This window comes from Thunnus maccoyii, chromosome 13 (assembly GCF_910596095.1).
Source record: "Thunnus maccoyii chromosome 13, fThuMac1.1, whole genome shotgun sequence".
Lineage (NCBI taxonomy): Eukaryota > Metazoa > Chordata > Actinopteri > Scombriformes > Scombridae > Thunnus > Thunnus maccoyii.
This window is the reverse complement of record NC_056545.1, coordinates 29,286,819-29,299,130: the sequence shown is the minus strand read 5'-3', so window position 1 is coordinate 29,299,130 and position 12,312 is coordinate 29,286,819.

The window sequence follows — 12,312 nt, the reverse complement described above, 5'->3', positions numbered from 1 at the left end:
GCCAAAACCATAAAAAAAAACCTCAAAGAAAGTTATTTTTCCAATGGTGATTTGTAACAATGTTGGAAAGCACAGACCAATGATGCCGAGACGTCTTCATGATCATAAAATGCTAATGTGTATTTCTGGAAGGAGTAGAGAGAGTAACCAAGTTGTTTTTGTGGATTTCTCTGAACAAATCTTAACCAAAGTGGAAGCAGATCATTTTTATAACAATGGGTAGTTTTTGTCAGTCTATTTTGTCTGACCAAACAGGAACGGCTATACACAATAATAGTAATCCCATCCTGAATTCAACTGCTCTGCAGAAAAAAAAAGCTTGCCACTCAGTTTTTCTCGAGTCTCTGCTAGAGACGTGATATGTTGACATGGTGATTTTTGAGGCCACGGGTTTTGGATGTTGTTTTTTCATTGCTTTAAATTGTTGACACCGTAACAACATTTTCAGAACAGAACAAAACTATGACAAAATTTTGTCCGCTGAAGTCTTTGACAATCACTTCGCTGGACAATATAATCTTCACAAAGGTAATACTTATTGCATGGCTGTTGTATTGGATTGCGTGATATTGTACGAGATGTCATATTATTGTGTCCTGTAGTTTCTGGCAGGAGACGTGCATCTTCTTTAAAATAGCCTTCTTCTAAGACTCCAAGTGGTGTCAGGACAGAGGGTCAGAGTACACAACCGGCTGCCACACGGTGCTGCTCTGTAATTTAGCCTCCTCTGCTTCCCCACCCCACGGAGCTCCCATCCGTTCCTCTCCTCGGAGATGAAATGACTCTTCCAATTCTCCCATTCTGCACCGGGGCTCCGGGGAGGAGGGGTGGCGGCAGCAATTACGGCCCTCCCTCCAACACACACACACTCTGACAAAGCTGCCGGAGAGCCTGAACAAAATTGTCTCTGCTCTACAGACGAGCTCCTCCGGCTCCATTCCTGCTCTCACCTGGTGTTAACAGGCAGCCCTGGCCTTTCATACAAGCCATTATGGTGTGTGACAGGAGCCATTCAAGCCTAGCACTTAGTTGCCCTGCCTGAGATGCATTATTTTCAGTAAGAATATATGGAATGCCACTAGCAGGAGGGGAAAGAAAAGGCAGAGCTCAGTTGACATGCATAGGTTTTCCGACCGGTGAAGGCATCGTAATTATTTCATTTGCATATGCAACATGCAAAGTGTTTATTCAGCTACAGCCTTGTCATCTAGGACTGACATTTAAAATCTGATTTCCTATCAAGGAATCTCCAGTGAGCTTGCCGATTTTCTCATGTGATGAGAAAGCCATGTGAAATTAAAAAAACGAAGGCGGCATCGGTGAGATTGAAATCGGAAAGGAGATTGCATCCTGATATAATTTACCATTTCATACTGTACCCTTGTGTCATCATATCCACTTCCAGAGAGCAATTATCACACACATTCACAGATCAGACAATGCTATGTTTCACGCGTTGATTGCAGACAGAAAATGCCAGAAGCTTTGTCTCTTGCATCGAATCTGACCCCATCTCATCGGATTCCTGCTGAGAGGTAAGCTAATATTCTGTTATTAACTTTAGCTGTATTTGATGCAAAATAGCCCATTATATTTCCAGGACAGAGCTGTTGTGTCTGGAAAATTGGAAAGGGGAAGTAATTACACAGTGAATATACACAGCCAGCTCATTTGTAAGTATTGAAAATGGATCTAATGAAGCAAAATAACACTCACAGCAGAGAAGAGATGTTCTCATTTTAATATGTGGCAATAAATCGTGAGATACTGAATGAGCATATGATATGGCAGTTATGTGTTGAAGGTGTAGACCTTCACAGTACAATACAGGGACTGAAATTCATGAAGGCATATCTAAGGAGGAAAGGTCAGTGCACTTCAGGCCACTTTGGTCTCAGATTGCAGTGCTCACAGCTGCTTATGGCCTTCTTCTTCTTGCATTTATCACATTTCTTCAAGCCGATAGCTTTTATAGCTATTTTTGATTTATTTTTTAAATTGTTGATTGATATTTTAAACTAAAACTTTGTTGGCCTTTTTTAAATTCTAATTAGCATTTCTTCTTACGACTGAAAAGGTAATTGGAATATATATTTTGACTCTGTTTTATGGGCATGGTTAATTATCTTTTCAGTAATTAAAGGCCTCATGTATGATCAGTGACCCTTTGATTTTGAGTTTGATTTACTTTTGCTTTTAATTAGATCAGTTGACTTCTGTTTACAGGCATGCAGAGAGTTTTTAAGAAAACTTATGGCACACATTCAAATATTCTCATCCACTGGATCCCTCATGGCAGGGGATTACCATGCGATCTGTATCTGGATACATTATCTGGACGATCGCATTCAATCCATGGGTCTTTGCATTTACACCTGGTGGAAAATGTGTTTTCGTTATCTTAATTGTGCCCGTGCTGGGATCAGATCTAAATATGCCAGTTAGCTAGGCAGGGCTGGCAGACTTGTCAACAAATATGGAACATTCCAGGTTAAGGGAAGCGATGCCATGAACAGACATCATTCATTTCTCAGTGTGCTATTCATGTACATGTGTGCAAATTGTTACTTATGAATGAGGAAAGGTGGTCTATTGATGTTTGGTACAAAATTAAAAACATGTCTGATGTAAACCATTACAGCGTAGGGCCTTACAGTGTGTGAAGTCGTGTTTAATCATAAATCAAAGATCTCTGACTTTGTTTTTTTTGTATGTGATGTAGCTGAAACTGAAGATGAAGTCCATTTCATGTTAAGTTCAAAGTCATTTCTAATGAGTTCTTGTGAACGGATGATTATGTTAAAAAAAAAAAGATAATATTCTTTGGTATCTTATAAGTCTATTTGGGTTGGATACTGTGTGTGTACGAAAAATAATATGTCTGACTAATATTTTGAGTATTTACTGTATACACTAAAGCACCTCTTGCCCTGACATGCTCAGTGCATTAATCTGTATGATAGGTCTGTCAGATAGGGCAAACCTTGCTTGCTGAGCGGTTGAAAGCAGTATAGAAGTATAGACACACACTGACTACATAGAGAATCAAGAGGAGGAGTGATTTCCAGCTTATTATCATGCTACAGTTGACATTTTTAAGACGGCTTTGTAATATGTCTGTCGAATACCTAGTGCTCACTCTGGAAGTCAGGAAATAAAAGCAGCATACAAAAGGTAGTGTAGTGGCATCACATCAGCGATACCGCAATAGAAATGTCTGGCGCTGTTGATGTACAATATAACCTAAGTGAAAGAAAAGAAGAGAAATTTAGTGCTTGTTTTGTGCAGTTTACTTTTCTTGGCTGGCTTCATGCCACATGAGAATTTCACCTCAACACAGCACAAAAGTTCAAAGCCATTGTAAATAACAGCTTTTACACTGCAGGGGAGGAGTTTGACCAACACATTAAGCAATGACTCAAAAATCACAGCATTTACTGTAATGGCATGGCTCAAAGGTCGCTGTCATCTGGTAACAAGCAGGGTTCAAGCACAGGTCTGAAAAAAAACAGACAAAATCATTCTCTGAATGTCTGATGTGTGGAATAAAATACTTTTAATATGGTTATTCTGTGTGTATTTGTGAAATGAAACCTGTCTTACTGTACATATGTGATTATAAAGTAATTATGCCTTATTTCTGATGATATCTTTTTGGAACATTTTGCTTGCTACGTATTTACAACTTTGAGTGAAGACATTCTATGGATTTATATGCCTTCAGCATACAACCAAATAATATGTTTCCCATGGTTTGCTATCAAAATCATGCGCTGAAAAAAGTGTGGAACAACCATGAAATGTGATTATGGGTATAGCTTGGAGAGTTTGTTCTGCTTCGATTTGTTTTTTTTTTTCTCTGCTAATTGCATTACATTCTCCTTTTCACTGTGAGAAGTTCAACCTTACAGTGGGAAGCTACACTGTAATGAAAGGAGATAGTTCTGTTCACTAATTAGCTGGACTGTAGAGGCTCATGCACACCTTTAGTTTCTTGTAGACAGGTGCATAGGAGGAAATGTCCAAAGGCAAGAGAAGAGAGAATTCTTGCACACTTTCTTTGCAGGAGTTACTGTCCTCTGTAACTGAATTAGCTGAAATCAAACCTGCGAATCCTTGAGCTTCATGCGCTATTCATACAAACAAATCCATAAAACCAACAAACAACAGCGCTGAAAAGCTACCAATGCCGAGCACATTTTCACCAATCCTATAGTAGCTCCTCCACAGCTCCACTTTGAAAAAGCCCTAAAGGTCCCTCAAGGAGCTTTCTCTTTTTACACAGTTTTCGATTCCATGCCTCTCGGCACTCTCCTTCATAACTCCCCTCCCTGTCTGGTAAGCAAATGTAAAAGGTCCGGTGAAAAGTGGCACTGGCTTTCCTCCTCAGCCCTCTTTGGCTGTCAAGGTTAAGCCTCACTACCTCAAGGGGAAAATGTGAGATGATGGGTGAGGGCCAAGTCCAAACGCTCGCAGAGGTCAAGGAGAGGGGCGTGAAACATTCCACAAGGCTTAGTTACATCTGAGAGAGAGAGAGAGAGAGAGAGGGATACCTGGGCCCAGAGGGACTGGGATCAATGTCAGCGAGAGCTAGCACTACTGAGTAAACCTAGCTAGACAACCTACGTAAACAGTAGGAAAATGAAGAGAACATATATAAACCAGGCTGAAACAATTAGGGACTGTATCAGGGGAGGCTGCTGTGAAACTTTTAGTGCTTATTGATTTTGTTCTAATCTTCCTGTTCCTACTCTCCTCTTTTATTGGTTGTGTTGTATTAGCACGGCCTGGTCTCATTGGTTGTCCCTTTAAAGGTCAAATAAATATAAAATAATGATTAAGGTCAGAGTCATTAAATGTGAAGGATGCTTTTACTCGTCTGTATCACTCTGTGATACAGAATGTAATTGTGATTGTGGATGGTATGGCAACGGGAGTGCACGCAGAAGCAGACAAAAATGTGCGACCATTCAGCTCTCAGACACACACACACACACACACACACACACACACATACACACACACCGTCTTCATCACTACTTCAACCTCTCTATCAGCAATTTGTTTTTTTTTTTTCCTCCACCATTGTCAGAGATGGCTTTATGCCCATGAATGCAAGGACATTGCTTTGGCTGTAGGCTAGGCAGCGCTGCACTAGAAAGAAAGACCCTTGCAGATGATTTTGGCTTTCTCCCTCATGTCAGGGGTAGAAATCAAAATCCCTTGTTCGCTGTAAATTATTGCAGGATTACCTTTGTCCCTCTGCAGCAGTGCTGTCAGAAATAAACCTACCCAACCTGGATTTATGACCTGCGTGAGTGTGCGAGTGATGCAGGAGGCACGAGAGGGACTACACATGTATTGGTCTTTGCTGTTTTCATTATATATGTCCATCTGACAGTGTGTATCCCCCCTCTCCCTTTTCTCCATCCCATGCCTCATCATCATCTCTTTCTGCCTTTGTCTCCCACGCTCCCCAATGATGACAGGAATGGCCAGTGCTCCCAGAGAGAGCCAGGTTCCCACTTTAATGTCTCCTTGCCTTACTTCCTTGCTCTCGGCTCAGGTTTCTCCCCACCCCTGCCCTCTGATTTACAACGTCCCCGGTGGCTGACGGGGAGGAGAGACAGAGCTTGAAGCAGGGAAAAGGGGGGATTCATTGTTCTCTTTCTCTAACCACTGTCTCTCTTTATTTATGATATCTCCAGCATGACCGGGGACACAGCATGACCCCAGGGAGAAGGTGTAGCCCCCCCCCCCCCCAACACACTGGTGACGGTGACTCCCAAGGCGGACCTAGCTGAGTGCTGTGGCTTTCTGGTTGATCACAAGACAATAGCCCCCCTGCCCATCACTGTGAGGGAGTCAGCTGGGTTGAAGTTTGGGTGAATGAAGGCTATCACAGGATCGCACGCAACGTTGGAACATGAGGGCTGAATAATGGTAATATTTGTGAGTGCGGGGGGGGAGTGGGAGGTTTAACGCATTAAGTGTAACAATGAGTGTTGCCGGCGTCGTCTGACATCGTCCCTCGGGGAAGTGTCACATGTTTTGTATTGTTGTCCAATGTTGTTGATGGAAAACAGCAACCCTGAAGCTTCTATAAGCCAAACCAGACCATTTGAAGGACAGAAAAGGGGTCGCTTTCCTTTTTTTGACCATGTGTTGGATCTGTATGTGTACAATATGTTTTCCATTTATACCTATATATTTAGCATTAAACAGTTTCAACAGGCCAGCATTGCAGCGTCAGGTTTCACTGCCTTGAAGCTGCAACTGACTTCATCCAAAACTAAAGTATTTTTAAAGGTTCATCAGTGCATTGTGGGTGTTCATCCTGCTAAAAATCGATGCCATCATCACCATTTATAAGATGTTGGCTTACTGTAATTTAATTTAGGATTTAAAATCATTAGTTAGCTCTGCAAGTCAGCTTACAACAACCTACGTACAACAACCTACACTTGTTAGCATTTTTGTGGCAGTTTTTCAGTGTCAGCAAAGCTCTCATTGGTTTGCTTGCTTTTTTCGATCCCACAGCTATTTGATTAACTGAAAAAATCTGATAGTAGGGTATAACCTAGCCAGATTGTAAGCAGAACTGATCAGTTTTACACCCACTACCTCATTCAGCACCCTTGGATATTTTGAAGGCTGGATTTAAAGGACCAGTTTGTAAGATATAGTGGCATCTAGATGAACAGACTTGGCAGAAATGGAATATAATATTCATAAGTATGTTTAAATTAGTGTATAATCACCTGAAAATAAGAATCATTGTGTTTTCATTAGAATGAGCCCTTTATTTTTACATAGAGAGCAGGTTCTCTTTCATGGAGGCCGCCATGTTGCACCGCCATGTTTCTACAACAGCCCAGAACAGACAAACCATACACTGAATCTAGAGAGGGTCTTAAGCATTTTTTTCTTTTTTTCTGCCAATTTTTATTCAGTGTTTGATTATAAAAGAAGAGTTGACCAGAGTGGTTGATTTATGAAAAACAAAAAGCTTAACACTTGTCATGAACAACTGCTTTTTGATAGGTGGGCCTACACTGCACTGTAGCACTGAGTCAGCAACTCATGTCAAGACTTGAGTCTACAAAGAGCTCATGCAGGTAATGACCTATTTGCAGTTGTTAAACAGACTGTGTGTAGTAGGTTGTAGGAGCAGTAAGTGGCCCGCACACCTGTTTGACTGAGCTTTAGAGCAGGTGGACAGGCCAAAGAGCAAAGGCTTGAGTGTGTCAGGAAGCAGCTCATAGAGGTGAGGTGGTGGTTGTGTGGAGAAGTGGCTGAGAATAGCATCCTCTAAAAACCCAACAACTGATATGAATCAACCTTACAGCTGTTCACGCAACTGTTGTTGCACATTATTTACAGTCCATTAGCTCTTCCTGAGTCCCGTGGCTATGGTCATGACAGTGTATACACATCCAATCTGTGCTCCAGAGTGCAGACAGGCTACATTGCTGCAGCAGGCAGACACTTAGCATGTATCCACAACAATCCACATGCATATTCAAAGCTTAAAGTTTTTCCAGTATTATTTTAGTTGAATTTATTATTAAAAAACAGAATTGGGTTGGCATTTCATTTAAACATTCACTGTGCTCCAGTGTAGCCAGCCTGAGTGTAAAGAGGGCTGACCTTCCCATGGAAAGGGCATGCACTGTCTATACATCCTTATTGGGTCTGGTTAACATTTATGAGGAAGGACGCATGGTGAGTTTGAAAATTTGCATGGTGGATGTCATGACTTGGACTTCCATGGGAGTGAAAATATACAGAGCAGATCATTTAGGAAACAAAATGAATGCAGAGAAGTCAGAGGATGGATAGAGTTACAGTTAGATAAGAATTTTGGTGAGAAACCCTCTAATTAAATCTCGCCTCATTATGCTGCATACCCTCAAACAGGTACAGAATGAACAAGTTTTTCATAGGAGCGACTACAAGATGAGCTCAAGATATGAATTAATCAGAAAAAGAAAAGGAAAATACATTAAACTTAGTTCTTTAAGTTAATATTTGGCTGTGACAGGATCTAGAAATGATAAATCTCCTGCCTCTTATACTAGTCTTTCAATGTCTAGCATCACATATTGTATTACAACACCATATGTAAATCTCAATCAGTGGTACACATTACTAAAACAGTTTCCTGTATTGTGTCCGCTTAAAGTGATTTGTGGACATGGGTGCATCTCTTTGGCTGATAAGTAAGGTCAGTGTCAATGACAGCCTATACATCTGTAGACAAATGGATACACATAAAGATAAAGTGGAGGAGATAAACATGGATAAGCATGAATGCCAAATAAGAAAAGGTTTTTAATGCCAGTATGCGTTGACTGCAATTTCCCTTCCTTATCATCTCAGCTTCACACTGTGGAGAGATGGAATAAAAATGGCAGGGCAAACTGGGAGTATTAAACGCCGACCTGGTATGGGTTAGATGTGGATTGATGGGAGATTATTCCGTGGATGGTGATGTATGCATTTTTCACTGTAAAAATTTCACTATTTGTCTTCCAAATCATGCTTGTAAACATTTTTTGAAAACTGCATTCATACAGAGGATTTCAGACTTTTTGAGAACACACATCCGGTGAAAAGACTGATGGAAATTGTGAACGATTTTACAGTAACTTGTTGCGCAAGTCTGCTGACGAGACGAGGGGGGAGAGAGTGGTTGAATGTAATTTAAGAAGTGTGAAGAAAAGGGTTGTCTTGGGATTTGCTGGGTGAAGGGCTCTAACACTCAGCTGGCTGTTCTCTTTGACCTCGTGTCGTTCATGCTGAGGCCTCAAGTCCACATAGTCCGTGTACTGCACAGCACCAGCTGCCCAGTGCCCATCACATCTGATTTCATACTCACACTAATGCTGCCTATTCACACCCGCAGCATTGAAGAACAGTGTGAAACATTCCACATATTTTGCGGAGGTAGCCTCTTATGGCAGTGACAAAAAACTAGTTCACACACTAACACTTGATCTGGATTGAGTCTAAAACTTGTCATACACATATAAAGTGTGACAGGTGGATTGTGACTAACACCTCCTAGCACACTCATAAGAAAACAAGACATGATCATTTGACCTCAAAAATGGAATATGTAACCACACAGCAAATACAGAAATAAAACCTCATGTTCTGTCTAAAGATAGAACAGTCTCTTTCGCTGCAGTAATTCAATGAATGATGTAAGAACCACCACTTTGAAACACTCACTGTCAGTCATCTGCTCCTCACTGAAACAAAGCCAACACTCACAACTGCAAGGCTGTGAATGTAACCATGAAACTGTTTCCAGTTACACACAATTTTCCAAGTAGTAAATCACATTTTTTTGTTTTTTGTGGTGTTTTATCAGAAAAGGAGAATAGTAACAAACAACTGAGGGGAACCCTCTGGGCCTTCAAGGTATTCAGTGAAGGTGTAAGCAAAAATATTTAAAGAATATGTGTACTCCCTGAAATAATAGTAATAATTTCTCGATGATCATTATAAACTTGGACTTATATGTCTTGGCAAACAGTGGGTTAGTATAACAGAAGGGGAAACGGACCAATTACAATTTTTCCTCCAATGGTATCTTGGTGAATCAGCGACTCCCCCCTGCCAGGACCTTCAGTAGCTGTAACTAATATCTGTGTAATTCAAGTCAATGTGGGCATGAATTTGATTTGGACAGTTGTCTTAGCCAATCATATTTTGTTGAATTGTCAGTGGGAGAATATACCGACATCCTCTGGCACTTGGGAGTACTTAGTAGATAAGTGACCCATGAAAGTAGTCAGTAAGTGAGCGAGGGAGAAAAGAGATGACAGAACGACAATGAACACTAACTCACCAACCCAGTGACTCCCAGTTCCATTTCTCTATTGAAAGAGAAACATGAATTTACTTGTTGACGAATGATCAATGATCAGTCCTGTAAAGTGTCTCGTTTGTCAGTAAACCTTCTTTTCTGGCACAGTGTGTCAAAGATTCAGATCTGCTCATTTTTAACCTGTGCAGCAGAATTTGTTGAGCATTTGGAGAAACTGGTGTATGAAATACTCATAGCTAAGACTGTATATGTGTTCAGTAGACTCTCAGTGTTCGGAAACAGCTGAGTTGTGATCCAAACAAAACAGCCAGCACAGCTACTGTTGGATACTGTCAAAGCTCACTGTGACAATGCAAAGCTCACACTGCTAATGATAGGCATCATTAGCTTCGTAAAGCATCATCAGTTTGTGTCTTTTTTCCATCCAAACTGATCCATGATTTTGTGATGGTCAGCTTGTTAATTCACAGAGTGTCAAGCCAGAGAAAACATCCCAGCTATGAAACTGGTCAATTATTTGCCAGTGTTTTCTTTCTGGACAGGCAAAGCAGGAACCAGCCTGCCAACAACTCATTAGGAAATGACTGGCTGCGCCTCCTGAGCTGGGCTCCCATTTTGAAATTGAAAACAAGGCTGGGGTAAACAAACTCGAAGCACAGTGTTGAATATTACATCTCAGACTGCAAACAATGAGTTAATTCCTCTGGTAACTGATAACTGATATAGTCACTGGAATTCAATGTTTGTGAATGAGCTAAGCTAGAGGTTCCCAAGCTAGGGGTCGGGACCGGCACAGGTCACAAGATAAAACTGAGGGGTCATGAAATGATTAACAGAGTTGCAAGAAAGAAAAAAATAATTGTGCTACACAGAATTCTTTGCAGAGGGAAAAAGTGAACTCAGCTAATGTATTTTTGCTTTTTCCCCATGTGAAATACTTGTTTTTACTGTGATCTACTGTGATGAAAAAAGAGTCACTCTGAAACAGTCATGTACCTATGATGACTGGTTGTAAGTGGACACTGCTTCTTTTTTGAAGTGACTATAATCAATATTTTTATATTAACAATGGATCACATGAGTAGGTGTATGTGAAAGGGGAACCCACAGAGTTATCACCATGACTCTGCAGTTCCCCTCAGCTTTATCGAGATTTATCACATCTTTCAGCTCACTTTACCCACTTTATACCACTCAGCACCAAACTGTAGCCAGACACAGCTAACAACTAGCTGGTGAAGAGCCAGATATTTTTCTCAGGAGTTGGTGGAAAAGAAAAAAACAAGAGGGAATATTGGATTTACCTTCCTCAGGTGGACACAAACACAACTGCAAATGAATGTTAATGTTGGATGTGTAAATAGGCAACAGTTTGCTAACAAGTTGGCCATATGAACTTAAAAAGCAATAATATCTAAATGTTTTGTTTATAGCCTGTTACTACTGCACCACAGTGGCAGAAAATAAATCAATTAACACGTTAACTTAGCTCATGTATAATAATCCACTCACATGAGGTTAATTAGGCTGCATGTTTGAGTCAGCTACTATCAAAAAATTAAATAGAAAACAATACTGGGTTGTAATGTTTTTTTAATGTATTACTGACATCAATAGTCATATCTTTTTAAATGGGAGGTCTTTTCAATTTGTGTGTGTGTGGAAAACAAAATGGGTTGGTCAAAGATCCCACAAGTTTGTTTGCCAACAGATGATACACTGGGTGGTAACTCTGCAGATGAAAACAAACAGATAATACATGGACAAAGCAACTTATCCTTCCATCTCTACTGTATATTCTGTACTGAGCCATTTAAAGCAGCTGAGAAAATAAACACCTGTGTATTATAACTGATCATTTAACACTGTGCCAAACAGTAACAGTAACATCTGTTCCCTGTGAGTTCAGCTGCTTTCCCTTTAAGGACAACACTATTGATCTAATCTTCAAATCCTGACATGTAACTGTCAAATCATGTGGAATACTTTCAGCCAGGGCAAACAAATCTTTCCAACAATCTCTCCTTAATGCTAATATCATTTACAATGACAATGATGCATTTATGCTAATATGGGTAGTAGTGGGGTGAAGGTTTGTGTGATATCTACAGATGCAGTGAGTGTTGTAGTACTGTTGAAATATGAATAGAAGCTTTTTTTTAAACAGCATTACCGTAGAATGACCACATACTAGGGATGTGCAGAAAGCCCAGTATTTGTATTTGTATCTGAATTTGTTGAGGCAGCAAAATTATTTGTATTTGTATTCGAATAAAAGTGGAAAGAGGCTTATCCTGTTTTTGTTTTTATTACGCTTTTAATTTTAAAAAATGAAACAAATATTCGTTTAAAAAAAACCCACTATTTGTGCTTTGCCGAATAACATATTTGTATTCGGGCACACCCCTAGTAGATATATGCTATTTTCTCACATTTTTTTTAAAATGTGAGAAAATAGTCAAAAATGTCCAAGG